General features: G+C 45.3%; 1 protein-coding gene across 2 annotated transcripts in view; it reads left to right on the top strand.

The window, feature by feature from the left end:
- The first annotated feature begins 3,744 nt into the window (after positions 1-3,744).
- The window catches only part of pals2a (protein associated with LIN7 2, MAGUK p55 family member a), an 81,006-nt gene continuing 71,485 nt past the window's right edge, over positions 3,745-13,265 (top strand). For both annotated transcript variants that reach the window (XM_060921839.1, XM_060921837.1), the window contains exon 1: positions 3,745-3,857. The gene's annotated coding sequence lies outside the window, so the exon portion shown is untranslated. The remainder of the gene's footprint in view (positions 3,858-13,265) is intronic.

Raw genomic sequence — 13,265 nt, 5'->3', positions numbered from 1 at the left:
CCTAAATTATTATTATTATTATTATTAAATTGTAGAAGTCTGGGAGGCTTGCTCCTCATACAGTTATCAACTTGGGGCCACTTTAGCATGTTTTAAATCTGAATTTCTTGCGTTTGCTTACCTCAAAGTGTCCGCAGATCATGCACAGACTTATCCATTATATCCACAGTTTTTTGCCAAGTCTCACACAGGTTTCTTTCAAGTCTACTGCTGGGCCAATAAATCATAAATAAAACAGCTCAGATTTGTTTGTTTAAGTCGTTTGCCACTCCACTTTATTCCCGTGGGTTCACATACCGCTGCTGTTATCACGAGTTTGTTGGTCTTCCAAAATGGCGCAGGGTCTGTTTACTTCCGGTTTCGGGTGATGTCAGTGAAAGGGGTCTATACTGTACCTATTGTCTGGTGATGTATTTTTAATTTGAACTGTATTAATAAATATCATTTTTCTAAACACACTCACTGGCCACTTTATTAGGAACCCACCTGCTGTTTTATGCAGTTCTCTAATCAGCCAAATCTTTGACAGCAGCACACTGCATAAAATCATGCAGATACAAATGAAGAGCTTCAGTTAATGTTCACTTCAGACATCTCATTATCTCTAGCCGCTTTATCCTGTTCTACACGGTCACAGGCAAGCTGGAGCCTATCCCAGCTGACTACGGGCGAAAGGCGGGGTACACCCTGGACAAGTCGCCAGGTCATCACAGGGCTGACACATAGACACAGACAACCATTCACACTCACATTCACACCTACGCTCAATTTAGAGTCACCAGTTAACCTAACCTGCATGTCTTTGGACTGTGGGGGAAACCGGCACACCCGGAGGAAACCCACGCGGACATGGGGAGAACATGCAAACTCCGCACAGAAAGGCCCTCGCCGGCCACGGGGCTCGAACCCAGACCTTCTTACAGCGCTAACCACTACACCACCATGCCGCCACTACTTCAGGCATCATAATGGGAGAAATTATGATCTCTGTGACTTTCACTGCGACATGGGTGTTGGTGCCAGATGGACTGGTCTGAGTGTTTTAGAAACTGCTGATCTCCTGAGATTTTCATATACAACAGTCTCTAGAGTTTACACACAATGGTGCGAAAAACAAAAAACATTGAGTGAGCGACAGTTCTGTGGGTGGAACCGTGTTGTTGATAAGAGAGGTCAGAGGAAAATGGCCAGATTGGTTCAAGCTGCCAGGAAGGATATAGTAACTCATATCATCACTATTTACAACCATGGTGAGCAGAAAAGCATCTCAGCATGCAAAAGCAGAAGACCACATTGGGTTCCACTCCTGCCAGTCAAGAACAGGAATCTAAGAATCAAAAACAAGTTCCTATTAAAGTGACCGGTAAGTGTATATTAATAGTTAACAAATTTCCTGGTAGCTCATAACAATTAAAAATGTCATTTATGCCATGGTGGGTCCATGATGTGTTTCTGGCTCTTGGCGCCAGGGTCTCTAGTATGGTCCCAAGCTCATGTGTGGAGTTTCACATGCTCTTCCTGTATCAGTGTGGCTTTCCGATGGGTTTTCCAATTTTCTTACACATCCCATAAACATGCCAATAAATGAATTAACTACACTAAATTGACCTTTAAAGTGTGCAATTGTGTGTATACATGGTGCTCTGGGATGGACTGGGGTCTGATGCAGGGTGTAGGCTATTGTTGCCTCATCCCCAGTGTTTTTGAGATAGGCTCCGGATCCATCACGACATTGATCAGGATCAAACATTTACTGGAGATGAATAAAAGAATTGTCTTATAGAAGAGTAGAATAGTATCCATCCATCCATTATCTGTAGCCGCTTATCCTGTCTTACAGGGTTGCAGGCAAGCTGGAGCCTATCCCAACTGACCATGGGCGAGAGGCGAGGTACACCTGGACAAGTTGCCAGGTTATTGCAGGGCTGACACATAAAGACAAACAACCATTCACACTCACATTCACACCTACAGTCAATTTAGAGTCACCAGTTAACCTAACCTGCATGTCTTTGGACTGTGGGGGAAACCGGAGCACCTGGAGGAAACCCACGCAGACACAGGGAGAACATGCAAACTCCAACCAGAAAGGCCCTTGCCGGCCATTGGGCTCAAACCCAGGACCTCCTTGCTGTGAGGTGACAGTGCTAACCACTACACCACCGTGCCGCCCATGTTGTAAACATCCATCCATTATCTGTAGCCGCTTATCCTGTTCTACAGGGTCGCAGGCAAGCTGGAGCCTATCCCAGCTGACCATGGGCGAGAGGTGGGGTACACCCTGGACAAGTCGCCAGGTCATCACAGGGCTGACACATAGGTGGTGTTTACATTAGACCGTATCCGTATCGTTGTCGTTGCGGATGCACTGTCCGTGCACATTAAAACGCCGGGAAACGACTCCACAGGCGGAACAGTTTGAATCCACCAGGGCCCACGTATTCAACCCAGTACGTATCTGATCCGGTGCTGTGTAAACATTGAGGAACGAGGATACGCAGTGCTGAGCTCTAGCTGACGTCGTGATTGGACAACGTCACTGTGACATCCACCTTCCTGATTCGCTGGCGTTGGTCATGCCACGTTGGTCATGTGACGCGACTGCTGAAAAACCTTCTCCTCTTCAGTCCCAATGACACGGCGTCCCTGATTTCTATAAAGAACTTCAAATTTTGATTCTTATGCTTTCTCACTCTCTCTCACACACTCTCTCTCTCTCCTCTCTCTCACTCTCTCTTGCTCACTCTCTCTCTCACTCGCTCACTCAATCTCTCACACACTTTATGTGCTTGCAAGTGGTGAGTGACTTGCGCATGCCCGATATGCACTGGGATCATGTGACGTGCCGTCTAATTAGTCATGTGATTAGTGTATCCATGTATTGGCGTTGCTGTGTGCACAGGGAACGGTTTTGTTGCGGGCACAGAAATTTTGTGTGTGTACGCCAATCGTTTTAAAAACGCTAATCTGATGAGCCGCAATAATGTAAACAGGGCCATAGACTCAGACAACCATTCACACTCACATTCACACCTACGGTCAATTTAGAGCCACCAGTTAACCTAACCTGCATGTCTTTGGACTGTGGGGGAAACCGGAGCACCCGGAGGAAACCCACACGGACACGGGGAGAACATGCAAACTCCGCACAGAAAGGCCCTCATTGGCCACGGGGCTCGAACCCAGGACCTTCTTGCTGTGAGGCGACAGTGCTTGCCATAAGACAATCAAGTAAAATTAATCTCATCTCATCTCATTATCTCTAGCCGCTTTATCCTGTTCTACAGGGTCGCAGGCAAGCTGGAGCCTATCCCAGCTGACTACGGGTGAAAGGCGGGGTACACCCTGGACAAGTCGCCAGGTCATCACAGGGCTGACACATAGACACAGACAACCATTCACACTCACATTCACACCTACGGTCAATTTAGAGTTACCAGTTAACCTAACCTGCATGTCTTTGGACTGTGGGGGAAACCGGAGCACCCGGAGGAGAACATGCAAACTCTACACAGAAAGGCCCTGGGCCACCACTGATGTTGTAAACAATAAATACAAAATGAAATGTATGTAGCTTTTCTCATTGGGTCTTGATTTTTCTTGTACGCTGTAATTTTCTGCCTAGACAGTGCATTAATGAAAAGAGGAAAGAAAATCTGTGTCATCTACCTCGTAAAGGGGCGTGTCAGATGGGCAGGGATGACAGACGTCATTGGATGGAGGCGGAGCGAGGGGATTTGATTGACAGCAGAGGAAGAGCGCTTTCTACGGGCTGCTCTGAGACATTGTGCGTGTGTGCGGGGTGGGGGGGGGGTTTGTTCCTATTTTACCGGGACGGGACCAGACAGGAATATTGGGTAAGTCATTTTATTCGCAGTCTTCTGGTCCGTTCGTGTTTATATTGTTAGCATGGAGTGACAGTGTCGTGGGCCTGCACGTGGCTGCGTGACCGGGATTAGCCTCTGGCTCACTTCTCATCACACACATAACCAGCTAAATCCAGTTAGCTAGCTCGCTAATAATAACCAGCTGATAACAAGGGTTGTTAGCTGGCTAGCTGTAACAACCAGGCACTTTAACCAGTGCCCAGTCCAGGAGAAACCCGTAGAGCTCGGATAGAGTCACGAAATCCGGCTGCATAGATTTAGGAGTTAAAGTGCCTGAAGTAAACTTTTTAAAAATTCTGTTATGAGTAATATCATGTCGCGAAGCTAATTGGCTCAGCCTTATGCTTCACAACTGGTCCATTCTTGCTAAGCGTGCTAGCTAAGCTAAGCTACACGGTTGCCTCAGAGCTGAATGAGGAGCGCGCGCGCCTCTCTCTCTCTGTGTGTGTGTGTGGTTTAATGTCGCACAGGGACTTCCAGCGACACTCATTCAGCTTTCAGCACTGCTTACTCTCTCACTCAGACACTCTCCTGCTTATACACCACCGTTCAAAAGTTTGGGGTCACCCAGACAGTTTTGTGTTTTCCATGAAAAGTCACACTTTTATTTCCCACCATAAGTTGTAAAACGAATAGAAAATATAGTCAAGACATTTTTCTGGCCATTTTGAGCATTTAATCGACCCCACAAATGTGATGCTCCAGAAACTCAATCTGCTCAAAGGAAGGTCAGTTTTATAGCTTCTCTAAAGAGCTCAACTGTTTTCAGCTGTGCTAACATGATTGTACAAGGGTTTTCTAATCATCCATTAGCCTTCTGAGGCAATGAGCAAACACATTGTACCATTAGAACACTGGAGTGAGAGTTGCTGGAAATGGGCCTCTATACACCTATGGAGATATTGCACCAAAAACCAGACATTTGCAGCTAGAATAGTCATTTACCACATTAGCAATGTATAGAGTGGATTTCTGATTAGTTTAAAGTGATCTTCATTGAAAAGAGCATAAATAAGGACATTTCAAAGTGACCCCAAACTTTTGAACGGTAGTGTAAGTTACACTGTATGGGCTAAACACACCACGGAAAGGATAAAGCGGAGAAGTGTTTGGTGTCAGTGAAGAGGACACAACTCACTACAGGTTGGAGACTCGTGCTTTAGCTCTAATTAAACTTTATGGCTAGGAAGTAGGTATCTCATCTCATCTCATTATCTCTAGCCGCTTTATCCTGTTCTACAGGGTTGCAGGCAAGCTGGAGCCTATCCCAGCTGACTACGGGTGAAAGGCGGGGTACACCCTGGACAAGTCGCCAGGTCATCACAGGGCTGACACATAGACACAGGCAACCATTCACACCTACGGTCAATTTAGAGTCGCCAGTTAACCTAACCTGCATGTCTTTGGACTGTGGGGGAAACCGGAGCACCCGGAGGAAACCCATGCGGACACGGGGAGAACATGCAAACTCAGCACAGAAAGGCCCTCGCCGGCCACGGGGCTCGAACCCGGACCTTCTTGCTGTGAGGCGACAGCGCTAACCACTACACCACCATGCCGCCCTAGGAAGTAGATATAACTACAAAAAAAAGTAGTTTTGTGGATAGTTTCATGGCTGGTGTGCTCGCCTGTCTCTTCTTCCTGTCGTCACTTTCATTTTATCCACCCCAGGGCCTCGAACTGAAGAAGAAACCTTTTATTTGTCACATGCACAGTGAAATTCATCCTCTGCGTTTAACCCATCTGAAACAGTGAACACACCCAGAGCCGTGGGCAGCCACACTAGAGCGCCTGGGGAGCAGTCAGGGGTTAGGTACCTTGCTCCAGGGCACATCAGCCCCACGTTAACCTAACTGCATGTTTTTGGACTGTGGGGGAAACCGGAGCACTCAAAGACGGGGAGAACATGCAAACTCCACACAGAAAGGACCTCGCCAGCCGCTGGGTTCGAACCCGGAGCCTTTTTGCTGTGAGGCGACCGTGCTAACCATTACGCCGCCCATTTATATTGCACATTGTCCAGTATTGCTTTTTGTCAGGCTAGGCTACTGCTCCTTCCTGTCCTCTGTCCTCCTGTTACCCCTCCTCCCCCTCAGATACCCCTTTTCCACCAAATCAGTTCCAGGGCTGGTTCGGGGCCGGTGCTGGTTCACAACTCGTTCAACTTGTGAGCCAGCTGAGAACCAGTTTGCTTTTCCATAGCTCTCGGTGCTAAGGGAAGACACGTCATTACGTCGCTGTATACGTCAGTTACGTCGTTGTATACGTCATTACATCGCTGTATACGTCAGTTACGTCGCTACGTTTGCATAAACCTTGGCGCGAATATCGAAGCAAAAACAACACATAAGAAGCAGCAGCAGCAACAACAATAATAATAACGGATGACTTCGCGTTTGTACAGCTGCTGCTTCTCGTCGCTTCAAAATGGCGATCTTTCGCGGTCTTGTTGTTGGTCTTAACAACTCCGCCCCCCTGCTGACGTAAGCGGTTCTTTCCTCTGGCCCGGCAGAGAGTTGGTGCTAGCTTGGAACTGGTTTTTCTGGCCCCAGAGCCAGTTCTTTGTCAGTGGAAACAGACAACCCGGTTCCAAACTAAGCACTCGCCCTGAACCAGCCCTGGAACTGCTTTGGTGGAAAAGGGGCAAGAGAGGAGTTGTACAGTCTGATGGCGTGAGGGACAAAGGAGTTTTTAAGTCTGTTAGTCCTGCACTTGGGAAGGAGCATTCTGTCACTGAACAGGCTCCTCTGGTTGCTGAGGACGGTGTGCAGGGGGTGACTGGCATCGTCCATGATGTTCAATAGTATGGCTACGAAGTAGATATGACTACAAAAAAAAGTAGTTTTGTGGATAGTTTCATGGCTGGTGTGCTCGCCTGTCTCTTCTTCCTTGTTCCTGTCGTCACTTTCATTTTATCCATCCCAGGGCCTCGAACTGAAGAAGAAACCTTTTATTTGTCACATGCACACTTCAAGCACAGTGAAATTCATCCTCTGTATTTAACCCATCTGAAGCAGTGAACACACGCTCACACACCCAGAGCAGTGGGCAGGCACACTAGAGCGCCCGGGGAGCAGTCAGGGGTTAGGTACCTTGCTCAAGGGCACTTCAGCCCAAGGCCGCCCCACGTTAACCTAACTGCATGTCTTTGGACTGTGGGGGAAACCGGAGCACCCGGAGAAAACCCACGCAGACACGGGGAGAACATGCAAACTCCACACAGAAAGGCCCTCGCCGGCCGTTGGGTTCAAACCCGGAACCTTCTTGCTGTGAGGTGACCGTGCTAATCACCGTGCCGCACTAAATTGACCATGAGTGTGAATGGTTGTGTGTCTCTCTGTGTTGGCCCTGTGATGACCTGGCGACTTGTCCAGGGTGTACCCTGCCTCTCGCCCATAGTCAGCTGGGATAGGCTCCAGCTTGCCTGCAACCCTGTAGAACAGGATAAAGCGGCTACAGATGATGGATGGATTGTTTTTTTCGCAGGTGACACTGAGACAGCCTATCAGTAATCACTAGGGTCACGTCATGTCCATAGACTGTATAAAATCAAGTTCAATTTCTCAGCAGCGTTATTTGAACACGATCAGTTGATGGCAGAACATCATAAGGCGGTTCTTCTGAAGAATACACGCACTCATGGCCACACCTAGAACCCATGTTTCAGTTTTCTGAAAGGATTAAATATTTTTGTTTTAAATATTTGCTTTGTTTGCTGAAAAAGAACCACATCACGGCTTACAAAAACTCACCATCCAGCCTGCAGAATCATATTGAGGGATATAAACGTTTTATTCCAAGAGAAAGCTTGTGATGAAGTTGTCTGTGCTTTTAGAGCTAGCAATAACGTTGCAATGGAACACTTGCATGTGACGTCACAGCCGATCCAGATTGTGACAGACGCCATCGTGTCGGTCAAACGCCATATTCCGCCTTCTACTTCTGGTTCTACTTCTGCTTTTACTTCTACCTTTTCTTCTGGAAAACCCTACTATATACAATTCTACTACAACGGCTGCGGCTACAAGCTCTCCCTACCTGTGCACGGTTTTTATGTTTTTTGTGTGTATTTTTGCGTGTTGTTCGTCTGTACCGGACTTCAATATCCACTACAACCATATGGACTTACTGGACATTGGTTTCCAGCAGAAAATGACGGTTTGTAGCGATTTCCATCGCATACTCAACATTCCGGACGAGAAAAAAAAATTATAACATTCCGGACGAGACAGCGAGACCAGCGGGGTCTCCATGGATTGTTATCGGAAGCAAAGCGAAGGAGGCGGCGCCAGGAGCAAAAGCGAGGCTACAGGCAGAGCCGGCCTGTTGACTAAGCTCAGAAAACAGCCACTCAAACCTCCACTGCCAAGCCTCTACCTCTCCAACGCCAGATCCATGTAAACAACACGGACGATTTGGAATTACCTTATTCTATTCTATAATCGGCTGGTCAGTGCTATACTCAATACTTAAGTGACTTACCCATCCAATGAGGATTCTTGTTACAAGATGCCACATCTGAGTCGCTGACAAATCCTGAATTTCTGTAAAGAAAACTGTGCAGAGATTTATAAGCACGCAGTGCTTCACCACTGAACAGCGAGGGAAAGTTAATGAGGTAATCATACACGTCCGGGTATTCCGCTGGCAGTTCAAAATCCGGTCGTGAAAACTCCGTCCGGTAAGCCATAAGGGTCACAAATCTGTAGATCGTTTATTTTAGACATATATCTAGTTATCTGTTCATTAGAAAAATGAGCCGTGTAGTCCGTCGGTTGAAATTGATCCATTCTGTACACGAGTGCAGCAGTATTCAGCGGTGTTTTTGACCGACAAGATGGGGGTTGTGTACGTTCCGGTCACGTGACTGCAAGATCTCTATAGCTCTACAGTCTGGTTAGTCAAGTGACTTTCTATAGATTTGCCTGCCAAGTTGCCGTAGCCTTGTCCACGGCTAACGTTAACACATAGCTAGTTAACTTGGACACTGTTAGTTAGCATGTAAAACGGAGTTATGCTAACATGAATAATGTTAACTTTAGCATAATCTTGCCAAATAAACAGAATCTTTCTTTTCCAGTAATGTTAGCTACCCAATATGATTTCGAGTTTGAAAAGTGTTTGCTAGCATGTCAGCTGGAGCTTCAGCTCTACAGGTTCTACAAACTAGTCAGAAAATCCAGTCGGTTGTTTCAGAGGCATTAGGTTTTGTAAACGTTGTGGCAATAATACAACAATGTGTTGACAGAAAATGTACTTTAATACTCAAGTATTTTTAAAAGCAAGTACTTTAACTTAAGAAAAATTTGACTGGAGAACTTTCACTTATATCGGAGTAACATTTAACCAGTGGGATCTGTACTTTGACTTAAGTAATACGGTAAACTTGGGTACTTCATCCACCTCTAAGTACATACACTGCCTGGCCAAAAAAAAAAATTTGCATATTATTACTAATAGACTTCATTGGACCGCCTTGAGCTTTGATTGCCACAGCAAATGCGCGCCATATTGTTTCAACAACCTCATACGGTGCCACATTTACTTCCACCTGGAGTTGTATTAAGCTTTCTCTGAGATCTTGTCTTAATGACAGCAGAGTCGAACCACTCTAGAAAGTCTTCTCCAGCTCATCCAAAACACTTTCACTGGGACTCTGTGGTGGTGAATTCATGTATGAAAACGATTCCTCCTGCTTCTTGAATCACTCTTTCACAACCTGAGCCCTAAACTTTATGCATGTGCTATCAGTGAAGAAAAAAAAATTTCCATTGATGTCGTAACCTGGTGGAGAACTTCCCTGTGAGTGGGTGGAACATTGAAGCACAGACAGGCGGGTAGTGATGGTAAATTCTGTCTCTTTTTGTTTTTAAAACAGCTTTTCAGCTCAGAGTTGTGCTTTATCGTGTACACACGTGCACTCTACAGTCGGGAGATGAATCACCTTTCTGTGCTCTCCTTCCTTATCAGCGCTCTGCCATTACAGCAAAACGTGCACACAGAACATCAGTTAGCAGCAGGTCTGATCACTTTGACGCTCACTGGCCTCGCCCTTGTTCGCAAACTGCCACTTGAACTCGCCCTTGCTGCCACACCTGGTCATTCAGTACATTCAGGTAGTCAGCTGACTTCATTTTATTGCCCCATAACGTTGCTGAGCCTCAACTTGACCAATTGAAGCAACCACAGAGGTTTGCACAATGGCCACAGTGCATGATGGGTGCACTGCTTCCTGGTTTTCCTTTCTTACCCTGATGCACCCATGGCTCTGGGGGCCTTTTCTTCTGATTTAGTCTCAATTAACAAGTGGTTTTCTTATGGCCATACAGCTTTTTAATCCTAATCCTGTGAGTTCTCGTCACAGTGTGTGTTTGTGTGAGTGTGGAAATGCTCTTACTTTCACTATTAAACATAGCTGTGACTTGAACTTTTTTTTTTTTTTAAACAGTTCAACTTCACCAAACATTTAAGTGATCTCTGCACAAAAGGGATCGACCGATGTGTTTTTTTTCAGGGCCGATACCGATTATTATGGAATTGGAATGCCGATAACCGATAAATGTAAACATTATAATTCACATGAAATTAAACATAGCACACACTGACACAGACCTTCATATCCATGAAATGTATGTTTAATTGTAAAATTGAACATGAAATTTTGTGCAGGGAGATGCCAGCAGCATTTGTATAATAAAGTCAAACATTAGTTAGAATAAAATGAGAAGAAATAATAAAATATTCACCAATAAAAAAATAAATCACTCCCTACTATATTACAGCTCACCATTTTCAGTGGAAAATAAATGAAAATACACTCTGGATTCTTTTACACTAAGAACTAAGTAAGACTTACCAACTTCAAGTAGTTTTTAAATAACAAATCAAGTGTAGGGAGCTGCCTGCAGCATTTTTTAAAAAGTAAAATCAAACATTAAGTAGGCTATCACTCCCGATTATGTAACAACTTAACAAGTAACCATCTACGGCTCTGCTCCTTTAAGAGTATATCGCTTTCCGAATCAGAAGCGCTAGCGAGGAGAATCACTTGCGCAAGAATTATCTCATCTCATCTCATTATCTCTAGCCGCTTTATCCTTCTACAGGGTCGCAGGCAAGCTGGAGCCTATCCCAGCTGACTATGGGTGAAAGGCGGGGTACACCCTGGACAAGTCGCCAGGTCATCACAGGGCTGACACATAGACACAGACAACCATTCACACTCACATTCACACCTACGGTCAATTTAGAGTCACCAGTTAACCTAACCTGCATGTCTTTGGACTGTGGGGGAAACCGGAGCACCCGGAGGAAACCCACGCGGACACGGGGAGAACATGCAAACTCCACACAGAAAGGCCCTCGCCGGCCCCGGGGCTCGAACCCAGGACCTTCTTGCTGTGAGGCGACAGCGCTAACCACTACACCACCATGCCGCCGCGCAAGAATTATAAATAGTGGAATACATTACAGCGCAATGTGAAGTAGCATAAGAACATTTAAGTCAAGAGTTTAATTGATGTATTTTGTTCATTACCGTTTATCCAAGCAAGTGTGCATCCACGACACAATTAATTACTGAGCCCACAACAAGCGTCCTGACAAACTCCCTACAGTATTCCATAGCCTACTAGCACCATATCACACCTGGCTTGTTTAAATGTTCAAATAGCGCTTTATAAAGTTACCTAACATATACAAGTGCAATGCGCTTTTTGAGCACGAGTCACGTCATGAAGTTTACTCATCACCATAACAAATAGCCAGTAGGCTTGCGCTAGCCTACAGAACACAAACGCTACGTTTTATTTCGTCTTCCCTTGACCACCTCTCTGTATGGCTGTCATTCTACTGTTCGAGTAGAACTACTGACACATTCACAACGTTTCCAGACGGGGATTTAAAAATGACTGCAGCCTACGTTATGCTGGGGACTGCTTACTATGGACAACATTACATGTAGTTTCAGCGAGACTAGTTGGTTGTAGGCTAATTCAGGTGCTTCCTTCCGTAAGCTAAGTTTGCCTGGCTACACAGATGCAAATGGACAATTTTAACGAGTAGTAGATGAAGAATGTACACATATAATAATGTTGTGCTTTTGCAACTTGTGTGTTTGTGACTTATTGCGGCAAAAGCAGCGTGTCCTTACCTTGAAGTGGGATCTGCTTCTGCCCGAGTGCCCATACGGCTGCCTTGAAACAGTTCAGAGTTTAGCTACGCGTGTTGATTGGCTGTATCCCTTGTGCCGCTTCTGCCCGAGTGCCCGTACGGCCGCCTTGAAACAGTTCACAACAAATCCGATGTTGTGGTGGGCGGGACCGTGTTCTTGAACTCAGAGAGGCGAGTGCAGGAAAGGACGTGCAGTGACAGTCGCGTTAGGAACGAAATGGCTGCAGAAAAGCATGTTATCGGCATATCGGTGGAAGTTATGGCCGATACCGATAACCCTAAAAATGCAGAATATCGGCCCGATATATCGGTCGACCCCTACTGCACACGGTCAGTCAAGATTCCCCCCGAGCACATTTCTTCCTGGAAGTCGACAGTTCACCACTATCCTTCCAGGTTTTAATAATGCGTTGGACAGTTCTTAACCCAGTTCCAGTCATTCCATCAATCTCCTTAGTTGTTTGCTTGATGCAGGCCAATAATTTGACCTTTCTGAAACACAGTAACGTCTTTTCCATGAGCATGGGATACGTCTTCTGACATGTTTGTTTAAGAAATGAGAAGCTACTCATTGCATCATTTAGGGTTAAAAGTATCGTTGGCAGCTAAACCACATTAACCACTGCAGTAATTATTCAATCAAAGGCTCTTATGCATTTGCTTATTTAAATCCGAATGGTGCCCCTTTTTTTTTTTTGGCCAGATATGTCCCAATCAGAAAAAGTTGGGATGGTGTGTTAAAATTGAAATTAAACTGAAAACAATGATTTGTAAATAATCTTTGACCTGCATTGCATTCAAAACGGCACAATAGTTGATGTTTTACCTCATGAATTTGATTATGTATATTTTATTATAAACAAATATTTAAAAAAAAGTTGGGACAGTAAAGCATTTTCCACTTTTGTAATGTTGCCATTCCTTCTCACAACACTTAAAATATGTTTAGGGACTGAAGACACCAAGTGATGAAGCGGTTCAGGTGTTATTTTATCCCATTCTTCCTGTAAACATATCTTAAATTGCATATTCTGGACCAATTTCTTTTTTTTTTTTTTAATATGAAAGTATGTCCCTTTACACACTCATCCAGAAGGGTAATTTTGCACAAGGCCGTCTGTCTACAGCAGAAAAAAAAAAAAAAAACGTGTCTGGAAAAATCCCAAGCGAGTCTGGAGCCAGATTCGTGACGTTACCTGTGGAAGC

The sequence above is a fragment of the Neoarius graeffei genome, chromosome 5 (assembly GCF_027579695.1).
Source record: "Neoarius graeffei isolate fNeoGra1 chromosome 5, fNeoGra1.pri, whole genome shotgun sequence".
NCBI classification, from domain to species: Eukaryota; Metazoa; Chordata; class Actinopteri; order Siluriformes; family Ariidae; genus Neoarius; species Neoarius graeffei.
Note: the sequence above shows the minus strand (reverse complement) of the source record. Positions and strands in the feature narration are given on the sequence as shown.